This window comes from Schistocerca gregaria, chromosome 8 (assembly GCF_023897955.1).
Source record: "Schistocerca gregaria isolate iqSchGreg1 chromosome 8, iqSchGreg1.2, whole genome shotgun sequence".
NCBI classification, from domain to species: domain Eukaryota; kingdom Metazoa; phylum Arthropoda; class Insecta; order Orthoptera; family Acrididae; genus Schistocerca; species Schistocerca gregaria.
The window spans coordinates 498734705-498748660 of NC_064927.1; the positions used below are offsets into that span (position 1 = coordinate 498734705).

Genomic DNA, 13956 nt, shown 5'->3' on the forward strand with positions numbered 1-13956 from the left:
GCATCATCATCCTTTTTAGACTGGACGTTCTTCATAATTTGAATAACTTATCCATTTTCTCTTAAAGTAATTCTGAAGAACGTTATTGTCATTGTTAATTACCTGTATTTTTTATTCATCTCTTAAATTATAGTAACATCTACAGAAATTTCGGTATCGTTGTTCGATTTTCTATTCGTGTCATAAATATTCCTTTTATAACTTGAAACACCTTTCTTTTGCTGCAAATAATGTTTACTTACCTTCTAAGTGGATTTCCCCTTTTGTATTAAAAGCATCTGCAGTGAACTTGTTCTGGAATAATTTTGATTTGTTTTTCGAAAAAGATCACACCAATTTTCTACATGGATATAATATTATTTAGAGCTACTACAAACAGCATAGTGAACGCATTATTGTGGCCAAGATAGATACGAAGCCCACACCTACTACAGTAGTACAAGTTTATATGCCAACTAGCTCTGCAGATGATGAAGAAATTGAAGAAATGTACAATGAAATAAAAGAAATTATTCAGATGGTGAAGGGAGACGAAAATTTAATAGTAATGGGTGACTGGAATTCGAGTGTAGGAAAAGGGAGAGAAGGAAACATAGTAGGTGAATATGGATTGGGGCTAAGAAATGAAAGAGGAAGCCGCCTAGTAGAATTTTGCACAGAGCACAACTTAATCATAGCTAACACTTGGTTTAAGAATCATGAAAGAAGGTTGTATACGTGGAAGAACCCTGGAGATACTAAAAGGTATCAGATAGATTATATAATGGTAAGACTGAGATTTAGGGACCAGGTTTTAAGTTGTAAGACATTTCCAGGGGCAGATGTGGACTCTGACCACAATCTATTGGTTATGACCTGTAGATTAAAACTGAAGAAACTGCAAAAATGTGGGAAATTAAGGAGATGGGACCTGGATAAACTGAAAGAACCAGAGGTTGTACAGAGTTTCAGAGAGAGCATAAGGGAACAATTGACAGGAATAGGGGAAAGAAATACAGTAGAAGAAGAATGGGTAGCTCTGAGGGATGTAGTAGTGAAGGCAGCAGAGGATAAAGTAGGTACAAAGACGAGGGCTGCTAGAAATCCTTGGGTAACAGAAGAAATATTGAATTTAATTGATGAAAGGAGAAAATATAAAAATGCAGTAAATGAAGCAGGCAAAAAGGAATACAAACGTCTCAAAAATGAGATCGACAGGAAGTGCAAAATGGCTAAACAGGGATGGCTAGAGGACAAATGTAAGGATGTAGAAGCTTATCTCACTAGGGGTAAGATAGATACTGCCTACAGGAAAATTAAAGAGACCTTTGGAGAGAAGAGAACCACGTGTATGAATATCAAGAGCTCAGATGGCAGCCCAGTTCTAAGCAAAGAAGGGAAGGCAGAAAGGTGGAAGGAGTATATAGAAGGTTTATACAAGGACGATGTACTTGAGGACAATATTATGGAAATAGAAGAGGATGTAGATGAAGACGAAATGGGAGATACGATACTGCGTGAAGAGTTTGACAGAGCACTGAAAGACCTGAGTCGAAACAAGGCCCCCGGAGTAGACAACATTCCATTAGAACTACTGACGGCCTTGGGAGAGCCAGTCATGACAAAACTCTACCAGCTGGTGAGCAAGATGTATGAGACAGGCGAAATACCCTCAGACTTCAAAAAGAATATAATAATTCCAATCCCAAAGAAAGCAGGTACTGACAGATGTGAAAATTACCGAACTATCAGTTTAATAAGCCACGGCTGCAAAATACTAACGCGAATTCTTTACAGACGAATGGAAAAACTGGTAGATGCGGACCTCGGGGAGGATCAGTTTGGATTCCGTCGAAATGTTGGAACACGTGAGGCAATACTGACCTTACGACTTATCTTAGAAGAAAGATTAAGAAAAGGCAAACCTACGTTTCTAGCATTTGTAGACTTAGAGAAAGCTTTTGACAATGTTAACTGGAATACTCTTTTTCAAATTCTAAAGGTGGCAGGGGTAAAATACAGGGAGCGAAAGGCTATTTATAATTTGTACAGAAACCAGATGGCAGTAATAAGAGTCGAGGGGCATGAAAGGGAAGCAGTGGTTGGGAAGGGAGTGAGACAGGGTTGTAGCCTCTCCCCGATGTTGTTCAATCTGTATATTGAGCAAGCAGTAAAGGAAACAAAAGAAAAATTTGGAGTAGGTACTAAAATTCATGGAGACGAAGTAAAAACTTTGAGGTTCGCCGATGACATTGTAATTCTGTCAGAGACGGCAAAGGACTTGGAAGAGCAGTTGAACGGAATGGACAGTGTCTTGAAAGGAGGATATAAGATGAACATTAACAAAAGCAAAACGAGGATAATGGAATGTAGTCAAATTAAATCGGGTGATGCTGAGGGAATTAGATTAGGAAATGAGACACTTAAAGTAGTAAAGGAGTTTTGCTATTTAGGAAGTAAAATAACTGATGATGGTCGAAGTAGAGAGGATATAAAATGTAGACTGGCAATGGCAAGGAAAGCTTTTCTGAAGAAGAGAAATTTGTTAACATCGAATATAGATTTATGTATCAGGAAGTCGTTTCTGAAAGTATTTGTTTGGAGTGTAGCCATGTATGGAAGTGAAACATGGACGATAACTAGTTTGGACAAGAAGAGAATAGAAGCTTTCGAAATGTGGTGCTACAGAAGAATACTGAAGATAAGGTGGATAGATCACGTAACTAATGAGGAGGTATTGAATAGGATTGGGGAGAAGAGAAGTTTGTGGCACAACTTGACTAGAAGAAGGGATCGGTTGGTAGGACATGTTTTGAGGCACCAAGGGATCACAAATTTAGCATTGGAGGGCAGCGTGGAGGGTAAAAATCGTAGAGGGAGACCGAGAGATGAGTACACTAAGCAGATTCAGAAGGATGTAGGTTGCAGTAGGTACTGGGAGATGAAGCAGCTTGCACAGGATAGAGTAGCATGGAGAGCTGCATCAAACCAGTCTCAGGACTGAAGACAACAACAACAACAACTCATCTGTCCCGCCAAAGTTTATGTTTTCGCTCATCTGGTCACTGGTTAGAGAGCACACTTCCACTACACTCACGAAAAATCGTTGTATATACACGTCGAAATCTGTACGTCTCGTAGTATTCATACTTCGTCACGCCAAACCAATTTTGTTGTTGTTGTTGTTGGTGGTGGTGGTGGTTAGTGTTTAACGTCCCGTCGACAACGAGGTCATTAGAGACGGAGCGCAAGCTCGGGGTAGGGAAGGATTGGGAAGGAAATCGGCCGTGCCCTTTCAAAGGAACCATCCCGGCATTTGCTGAAACGATTTAGGGAAATCACGGAAAACCTAAATTAGGATGGCTGGAGACGGGATTGAACCGTCGTCCTCCCGAATGCGAGTCCAGTGTGCTAACCAATTTTGTTCATAGTCTTACTGCTTACCATTGTTTCAGTTAATAAATTTCCACTGCATAGACTCACATGTTTCCTAATGCCACAGTTTCGTTTAATTCAGTATGGTCTATCAAGTTTATGCAACTGTTAGCTTGAAACGCTCATCTTTCCTTTGATAGCTGCCTTGCTCTGTTTCAGGCGTTCTTTCCTTTTCCTTTTTGCGCGTGCACAACATTTTTGGTGTTGGAATAAGTAACTTTGTTAAATAAGTTCTGCTCTCGTCAATATCTCTATGATCTTCATTTTTCATGATGCTGAACTTCTTGCTTGATTTGATGTGGTATGCTTCCGACTCTCAAAGAAATTCACATGATCAGCATTTCTGATTTCCTGCCTCAGAGTTTTTCCAGGCTCATTGATGTGGTTCGAGAATAATCAGAATGGGACAGAAATCAGCAGTAAAAATGAAAATAAGTAGAGATGTGTGCTGAATGATGCAGTTCCTGACGAACACAATACTATCTGCTGAGTCATAGTTTTATGTTTGTTCATTCGAAGACACCTGCTTACGCGATGTTTTTAGGCGTTGGTAACCACAGCTGACCAGTTATACGTCTATACTTGTTGCTAATGCAAAAATACACGCTATTTAATCCTCCCCCTAACTTTCTGTCTTTCTTGTTCCGCGACTTAAGTAATTTAATTCCTCCTACCTGCTGGCTATAAACTTGTTGCTGACTCATTTTAAGACTTAACCGTCATGTTGCTAAAGATTTCTGTGTTTTATTACCAGGCAGTAAAAGACTGTTCTGTTATTCTGTTTGCACCAGAACGTCGTGTTCTCCACTTGAAGCATCGAGAGCTCCCGTCTCACTGGGGCTTTTCCAGCGGAAACTGGAGGAGAAAAAAATGGTTCAAATGGCTCTGAGCACTATGGGACTTAACATCTATGGTCATCAGTCCCCTAGAACTTAGAACTACTTAAATCTAAATAACCTAAGGACATCACACAACACCCAGTCATCACGAGGCAGAGAAAATCCCTGACCCCGGCGGGAATCGAACCCGGGAACCCGAAACTGGAGGAGAAAGGAAATGTTGTAAGGCTTGTTTTGTTTATAACTCTGTACAGTATTAATTAGACGAAAAACGTCACTACATTGCTGAAAGTACTTTACGAACTTGTCTCAGCGCAAAATAAACTGACGAGAAGGACGTACACTACGCTTTACGGAAGTGCTGATACTAAGCGACCAGCAGATTTAAAACCGTGGAATTTTAATGGCTAGGTTTTTGATTCTTTTGCGTCTAATGTTTGTTAAAATTACAAAAGTTTCTGAATACTACACTTTACAATCGCTACAGCAATGCAGGTTACCCTATTAGTTCGCGATTTCCTTACGTCCTTCCAAAAGACATTTGGGAAGCGAAAGTCTCGGGAAGCGGACACGGAACATAAAAAAAATAGAAACAGCTTTTTATCTTTGTTTTGCATCGATGTGCAACTGGCCAGCTGTGTTTACCAACACTTAAAAACATCGCGTAAGCAGAAATCTGAGAGCGGACGAAGATAAAATAACGTCCCAGCAGACAATGCTGTGGTGGTCACGAGTGCATAAAGCCGCACACAGTGCTGCTTTCAGCCATATTCTTACCAACCTTGGGCCATACAAGAGGCATTTAATTGTGAACACAAATGCAACAACTAATGATTCGTGGAATATTCCATTTAGGTGCAACATGTGACATTACAACAAACATGTGCTCTCTTGAAATGTAAACATTAATGAGCCTGGAACAACCCTAGTCTATTGCTGTCCAACTCCACTGGCTGCTGCTGCTGCTCTTGTGATGATAACACTTAACACTGCAACTGTGTCGTAAACTTAGCTTTGCTGTTGTAAGCCAAAGAAGCAGCCAGACTAAATGTTTAGAATCACACGTTATATTTTAAAGACATACGTTAATTACTTGGTGTTAAGTAAATGTTGTCTGTTTTCTATGCCACCTCTTTTTCATGTAATACGTATATTGGGAAAAATAATTTGTAATAAAAGAAATCGTGGGTAAGTTGGCAGCAACGGCTTGTTACCAACAATCTTTATCTACAACAGTTGCTATCAAAGTGAAATTTTGTCTGATGAACTGAACATCGATTTCGTGAGCTCTCTTTATATGGTGAATATTATTACTTCTTTACACTCCTTAAAATTTCAGCGACAGTGAACACATTCCAGCCTTGGATAAAAGACGAAATGCTAATGGGAATGCGAGAGTATATGTCAAATAAATTCTAATCTGCAAGCCTATAATAGCTGCTTGCGAGGTAGTAACACTGATTAAAGACTTACTCTTCGAACTATAAATCGCACAAGTTTCTCAGTGCCTTTTCTAAACAACATAAATCATATCTTGCGCTTACAAGTGGTATTTTTTGCTCCGTCGATAGCGAATACAGAAGTGACAAGGACAAGGGTTGGTCGACGTCACTGCCGGCATTAACTATAATTTTGTTTGATTTACGGAGGCACGTGATCTTACAGTCTTTTGAAGTGGCAGTCACGCTCGAAAGAACTAACGATTCACAGACCTCATTATTGTGAAAGGTACGTTGTATTTTCCAGCAGCTTTCTCATTGTGGATTTGTTGTTGATTTTTAATATCGTTATTTGTGTAACGTTTCCAGTGTGTCCCTTGTTCACAGACAGGCACTAGATTCGCTATCAGACAATGTGCAGATCGGATCACGTTCCTGTCCGCCTCTGTAATCGTTTTATCAGCAACGTCCGTGTATTTATGTTGGATGGCTTGCTAATTTATAGCTAGTTGGGCAACGTTCAACTACGATAGAACTCGTGTTATTGCTGGCTGTCCCTCCTCTCCATTTGCATGTTCACAGCGGATACAAAGCGTCTACAACACTTTGCTAAGTACTCTCGACTTGAGCCGCTTCACATAAGGGAGCTCAGAGCTAGGAATGCAGAGAACAAATGGTGGAAAAGGGTGTAAAAGTAGAGTAGTTGGTGAATAACACAAAACGTGTGCTGTTTACGAAAAGACTGTTTTTGTGCATTGCAGACGTACTGATGGACGTCATTTATAATAACTTGCAGGTTATGAAACATTCTAGTATGAAGGCTGTGGCGTTGCCGCTACAAGGGCCAGTCGAATGAAAACGAGACAGGTCGGAAAAAGGAAGAAAACTATTATTTCAGAAGTGATCGCCACAGCTGTTAGCTCGTTTACCTCGCTGTGACACAAGAAGGTCAACGCCGCCTTAATGGAAAAATGCTTGTGGGGTCCTACGGAACTATGATTGTGAACAGGCGTGCACCTCGTAGTCCGAAGGAAATCGAAGGTCACAAATGTCTTTCTTCAAGACATCAAAAATAGGGAAATAGCGTGGGGAGGAACTGGAATTTATGGACTACGTGTCAGGGCTTCCCAGCGAAACTTCCGCAGCGTACTGGAAACAACCTTGGCAACATTTGGGTGGACCCACGCGATTTCCATATTTTTGGAGCCCTGAAGAAACAGGTTAGTGGCCATCTATTTGCCTCGGATGCCCAGCTGCACGCGAGGATACAACTATGGTTCTGCAGACAACCGCAATCATTTTCCCATTAACGCACTGACCGTCTTGTCTCACAGTGGGATAAATGTATTAACTGGTGTGGCGATCGTTCCTGAAATAATAAACAGTTTACTTATATTTTTCCTTCTGTCTCATTTTCGTTTGAACGTCCCTTATAGTTTAACGAAGTACACATGTCAAATGCCACATGTGTGGCTACGGACATTTTCACATTAATAGAAATATTTATCTTTTGGTCCATAGAGTTTTCCAGGGCTTTGTAGAAATACTGGACCTGCCGTCACGAATGTAAAAAACGTATTGCCTGTTCCCAGTGCATTTATTTCCTAATTAAAACTTCATAAGCCGGCCGCTGTGGCCGAGCGGCTCTAGGCGCTTCAGTCCGGAACCGCGCGCCTGCTAAGGTCGCAGGTTTGAATCCTGCCTCGTGCATGGATGTGTGTGCTGTCCTTACGTTAGTTAGGTTTAAGTAGTTCGAAGTCTAGGGGACTAATGACCTCAGATGTTAAGTCCCATGTTAGAGCTCTTTGAACCATTTTTGAAACTTCATCTTTTATCACAAGCTAAGATTCCTAATATTTTGCCACCCAAAAGTATTATGGAAATCCATTAGTGAGAAGTACGTACGCATCTCACAAAAGCTCAGCAGCAACTCCCACTTGTGTCTAAAGCAGATCTGTTTACAGATATCACAGTATACATAAATATGAGGCAAAAGTCATTCAGTGTAGTCTTACTTTGTTTGCTGATAATGCTGAAGGTGGCAGGAGTAAAAAAAAAGGAAGCGAAAGGCTATTTACAATTTGTACAGAAACCAGGTGGCAGTTACTAGACTCGAGGAACATGAAAGGGAGGCAGTGGTTGGGAAGGGAGTGAGACAGGGTTGTAGCCTCTCCCCGATGCTATTCAATCTGTATATCGAGCAAGCAGTAAAGGAATCGAAGGAAAAGTTCGGAGTAGGTATTAAAATCCATGGAGAAGAAATAAAAACTTTGAGGTTCGCCGATGACATTGTAATTCTGTCAAAGACAGCAAAGGTCTTGGAAGAGCAGTTGAACGGAATGGACAGTGTCTTGAAAGCAAGGTATAAGATGAACATCAACAAAAGCAAAACGAGGATAATTGAATGTAGTCGAATTAAGTCGGGTGATACTGAGGGAATTAGATTAGGAAATGAGACACTTAAAGTAGTAAAGGAGTTTTCCTCTTTGGGGAGCAAAATAACTGATGATAGTAGAAGTAGAGAGGATTTAAAATGTAGTCTGGCAATGGCAAGGAAAGCGTTTCTGAAGAAGAGAAATTTGTTGACATCGAGTATTGATTTAAGTGTCAGGAAGTCGTTCCTGAAAGTATTTGTATGGAGTGTAGCCATGTATGGAAGTGAAACATGGACGATAAATAGTTTGGACAAGAAGAGAATAAAAGCTTTCGAAATGTGATGCTACAGAAGAATGATGAAGATTAGATGGGTAGATCACGTAACTAATGAGGAGGTATTGAATAGAATTGGGGAGAAGAGGAGTTTGTGGCACAACTTTACAAGAAGAAGGGATCGGTTTGTAGGACATGTTCTGAGGCATCAAGGGATCACCAGTTTAGTACTGGATGGCAGCGTGGAGGGTAAAAATCGTAGAGGGAGACCAAGAGATGAATACACTAAGCACATTCAGAAGGATGTAGGCTGGTGTAGGTACTGAGAGGTGAAGATGCTTGCACAGGATGGCGTAGCGTGGAGAGCTGCATCAAACCAGTCTCACGACTGAAGACCACAACAACAATTAGTTTCAAATTGAAATTAATAGTGTATAATAATAAAAGACGTCTCTTGGAAAATTCCATTTCTGTTTTACATGCCATCACAATTTCGGCACGCCTCAGATTCCGCACGCAAGCAGGTACACACTACAGTGCCTGGCATAGCACGAGTAGGGGTTTCCTGCCTGCAGGCATCTGGGAATCCGTCAGGGGCTCTCTCACTCTGAACAGGCACATTTTTAAAGTGCTCAACACAGGTGTACCGGTGGCACCGAGTTTGTTGCCAAACAAGACGGGTCTTAGAAGACCCTTTGTCGTTTTATTCACGCAGCTATCAGTTTCGCATTCCACGTGATCAGGCCTGGAAAAGAAACTAGATACCTTGTGCTGCTTCGCACCATGTTTGGATTTGGACGAATGGCTTTGAAAGGTTCCTAGAGGTTGCTCCCTGTATACCAGAGCAAAAAAATTGGTTCGCCCAGTCCTCCTAAGGGGTCAGTTCATGTTTAGTGGATATGAAGTCCCAGGATGCACTAAGAAAAGGACTGAATCGCCCAGTACAAAGAAGGGCAGCTCGTTTTGTATTATCGCGAAATAGGGAAGATAGCGTCACAGACGTGAATTGGAGTGGCAATCATTAGAACAAAGGCATTTTTCGTTGCGACGGGATCTTCTCATGAGATTTCAATCACCACTTGTCTCCTCTGACTGCGAAAACATTCTGTTGTCACCCACATATATTGGGAGAAATGATGTAGCATATGCCAGCAGGATCGCAGGTTCTCAACAGCGTCAGTCTGTTGCACACTGCGCTGCAAGTTATCGTTTTCGACCGCGAAATTTGTGTAAATGAACGCCCCGAGGTAGCGATGCCTTCATTGACGCCCCATATGCCGTGTCCTGAGGCCTTTTCGGGTAGATACCGGACGGCTGTGTGTCTGCCCTGTTTTCCTCGACCACCCACAAGAAAACCACGTGATTTCAACGCTGGGTGTGGCCTTTCTGACCGCCATCGCAGATGTGTCAAAAGAGGGGGTGAGATGTCAGTGAGAGGGGCTGTGACGTCCTCCCTATCGTGCGACATAGCCACAGGAGTGTTGGACAGCACCGTGGAGAAATTTGGGGCCAACGTGACGTCACGCGCACTTTTGAGCTGTGACCTTCCCGTGGAATGTGTCGACACATCGCTGTCTGAAGCGTCACCAAGCCAGGGGGGTTGAGGTCGCAAGCCGACACGGTTCCGCACCGTTACAGAGGGAGCTTGCAGGCATCTCTGAAGCAGCCTTCAGATATTTGCGTTGCAACGGGAGAAAATGACGGGGTAACAAAAAAGTGACGCTTTAATTCTTTTGCGCAGAGTATTGTTGTTTGATTGAAATAGGTTTGAAAATTGTGAAAATAAACTGCCGATGTGTGCGATTCGCTTTTAATTGAAAGATATACCTCATCTCTGGTAATGTCTTTTTATTAAGTAATTAATGAATTAATATGGACACATTCATTAAGTCGTTATTAATTAATATTAGTTGCAACTGTATTGCCGTCAGTAAGTTGTCTGATAACGTTCGTCGTCTGAACTGCCTGCTGTGTGCACGAAACTGACATCTCGACCGTAAATATGTTATATCTGTTTAGGGCCATTAAATACACTTCGAAATTTAGTAAACTTATTGTAAAGTGGGAAGAACGTTGTGAGAGCCGCTGTGGCGACCGCTACGGTCGCACGTTCGAATCCTGCTTCGGGCATGGATGTGTGTGATGTCCTTAGGTTAGTTAGGTTTAAGAAGTTCTAAGTTCTAAGGGACTGATGACCTCAGATGTTAAATTCCACAGTAGTCAGAGCCATTTGAACCATTTGAGGAAAGTTGTGTGTTAACGAAATGTAACTCAAACAGTTCGTAAAATTATTTTCTTGACCTACAGACGCTCCGATCGGAAGGAGTAAGTTGCTTATCAGTCTTGTATGCTGACGTGATGTTTTATGCACGAGCACAGCAAATAACTAATTTTATCAGATGCATCGAAATTAGAAAGATCGCACGAGTGGCCTATGAGCTGTCAGTTTCGAAAAAGGCAGAGAGAAGAGAGTTAGAGAGAGAGGTGGGGGGGGGGGGGGGGGGATTGTATGGGGCTCTGATTACGAACAGACTACATATCGGCTGGAGACGTCGTCCGCGGCCGATGTCGCTGGCCGTCCTTTGCGCTTCGCGGCCCCGGTCACTGCGCCTGCACGCGACATTGCATCTACATAGTACGTGCACAGCGCGAGTTCCACGGTGATTCAGTCAGCAGCTTTGGCGTTTAACCACGAAGAATCGTATTGTCCCGTGTACTTCAACTTCAGACTACGTTTCCTGTTGCCGCGCCATTTCACAAGGAGGCTGTGATGCGTCTGTCATCCGTACCACAGCAGACCCGTGTCTGCAGGACACCTGGAGCATGCACTCTCTTCTTACGATGCGACACTCTCGGTGTGTAATGGCCTTAGCGTGCAACTACACGTGTAACTTACTCTTTCAAGTACCCTCATACACTACTTTTTAGTCTGCATGCCAGTTCTTAAGCATAAAAACAATAGCACACGTTTAATGGACTATTCTTTTTACACTACTGGCCATTACAATTGCTACACCGAGAAGGAATGCAGATGATAAACGGGTATTCATTGGACAAATATATTATACTAGAACGGACATGTCATTGCATTTCCATGCAATTTGGGTGCATAGATCCTGAGAAATCAATACCCAGAACAACCAACTGTGGCCGTAATAACGGACTTGATACGTCTGGGCATTCAGTCAAACAGAGCTTGGATGGCGTGCGCAGGTACAGCTGCCCATGCAGCTTCAACACGATACCACAGTTCATCAAGAGTAGAGACTGGCGTATTGTGACGAGCCAGTTGCTCGGCCACCATTGACCAGACGTTTTCAATTGGTGAGAGATCTGGAGAATGTGCTGGCCAGGGCAGCAGTCGAACATTTTCTGTATCCAGAAAGGCCCCTCAGGGCCTGCAACATGCGGTCGTGCATTATCCCGCTGAAATGTAGGGTTTCGCAGGGATCGAATGAAGGGTAGAGCCACGGGTCGTAACACATCTGAAATGTAACGTCCACTGTTCAAAGTGCCGTCAATGCGAACAAGAGGTGACCGAGAAGTGTAACCAATGGCACCCCATACCATCACGCCGAGTGATACGCCAGTATGGCGATGACGAATACACACTTCCAATGTGCGTTCACCGCGATGTCGCCAAACACGGATGCGACCATCACGGTGCTGTAAACACAATCTGGATTCATCCGAAAAAATAACGTTTTGCCATTCGTGCACCCAGGTTCGTCCTTGAGTACACCATCGAAGGCGCTCCTGTCTGTAATGCAGCGTCAAGGGTAACCGCAGCTACGGTCTCCGAGCTGATAGTCCGTGCTGCTGCAAACGTCGTCTAACTGCTCGTGCAGATGGTTGTTGTCTTGTAAACGTCCCCATCTGTTGACTCAGGGATCGAGACTTGGCTGCACGATCCGTTACAGCTATGCGGATAAGATGCCTGTCATCTCGTCTGCTAGTGACACCAGGCTGTTGGGATCCAGCACGGCGTTCCGTATTACCCTCCTGAACCCACCGATTCCATATTCTGCCAACAGTCATTGGATCTCGACCAACGCGAGCAGTAACGTCGCGATACGATAAACCGCAATCGCAACAGGCTACAATCCGACCTTTATCAAAGTCGTAAACGTGATGGTAGGCATTTCTCCTCCTTACGGGAGGCATCACAACAACGTTTCACCAGGCAACGCCGGTCAACTGCTGTTTGTGTATGAGAAATCGGTTGGAAACTTTCCTCATGTCAACACGTTGTAAGTGTCGCCACCGTCGCCATCCTAGTGTGAATTCACTGAAAAGCTAATCATTTGCATATCACAGCATCTTCTTCCTGTCGCTTAAATTTCGCCTCTGCAGCACGTCATCTTCGTGGTGTAGCAATTTTGATGTCCAGTAGTGTATTTCGTGTTCTCTTCCGTTCCCTCTAGTATAGACACTCGTTCATAGACGGTAGCAAACGGTAGTGAAAATTCGCCAATTGTCTGCAAATGTCCATTTGCCTGTGTAGAAACGCACTGTAATAAAAACCTTACAGCATTCTCATCGCCTTTAAGTTGGTGAATCCTCCTTTTAGAGCGTCATGTGCGGAGCATATTATTTGCTTAATAGGTGCGACTCTGCGACGTGTTGTTTTAACAGTCATGTCAAACATGTCAGTCCGTGGTGTAAGGATACTGTGATCGGTAAGTTTGCCAGAAAACCACCTAGTGGAAGGTTAGAGCTGGCAAGTTGTAGTATCTAGAACATTCAGTGTCCTCCTGTCTTTTCCAATGGACAGGGCAATGACGTCGAGAATGTGGGCTACTACAGTCTACACAGAATACGGTGGCTGGTAGATGCGCATACGGCAGGGCACACATGAGGTGAACTGTAGTGGTGGGGGGTGCGGGCAGTGGCTGCAGGGGAAATGCCGAGCGCTGGAGGGGGAAGTGCATTTTTTGTAAATATGATGTGGGGCCCGGCCAGGCGCACACTTCCATGGCGACCATTCAAAAGCAACTGTCGCCTCTGCTTTAGTTAGAATCCGAAAAGAATTCCGGCGCAGCAATTCATTTTCGCTCTAATTTGTTAATGATTTGCAACTTTCACAGGAGCATCACGAGTAGCGAATTTTGAGAAAAACCCGCACATTGCTCTTTTTGCCATGTTATACAGTCTTCTTGTTGCCACATTAAAATTTGCTTCTTTTGACAAAACACAGTGACACTTACTGTGTCTCACCCCACTAACTCTTTGTACAGACACAGTTGCGAGAGATTTCTGAAACACTTGATTATTAAGTTTATTAAATGAGGAACAGATGAAAACTAAGGTCAGTAGGTTATAAAAAAGCACATCCTCAGTACAAAATAAGTGCGTAATGTCTTCACCTGTGCTGTTACAGAACCCATAACATTTCTCACTTCACCAAAAAAATGGCCATTAAAAATTCCATTCTTCCATCGGGTAAGTCTGTGGTTAGTGAAATAACATGGTAGACAGTGAACCTTTGCGTAATAATCATACGACAAAATACTCCCCTCTTTATGTGCTGTCATTTCCTATAATGTCATTTCAGTATCTCAAATATAATGAAAGTCGTAGATATTTCAGTCTGGCCTTATGGCTGGGGTGGTGCG

The 13956-nt window shown here is 42.9% G+C and overlaps 1 protein-coding gene across 4 annotated transcripts in view; it reads right to left on the bottom strand.

Moving 5' to 3' along the window:
- LOC126285345 (myrosinase 1-like) overlaps positions 1 to 13956 on the bottom strand; it is a 502449-nt gene that overhangs the window by 275113 nt on the left and 213380 nt on the right. The gene's annotated exons all lie outside the window — the stretch shown is intronic.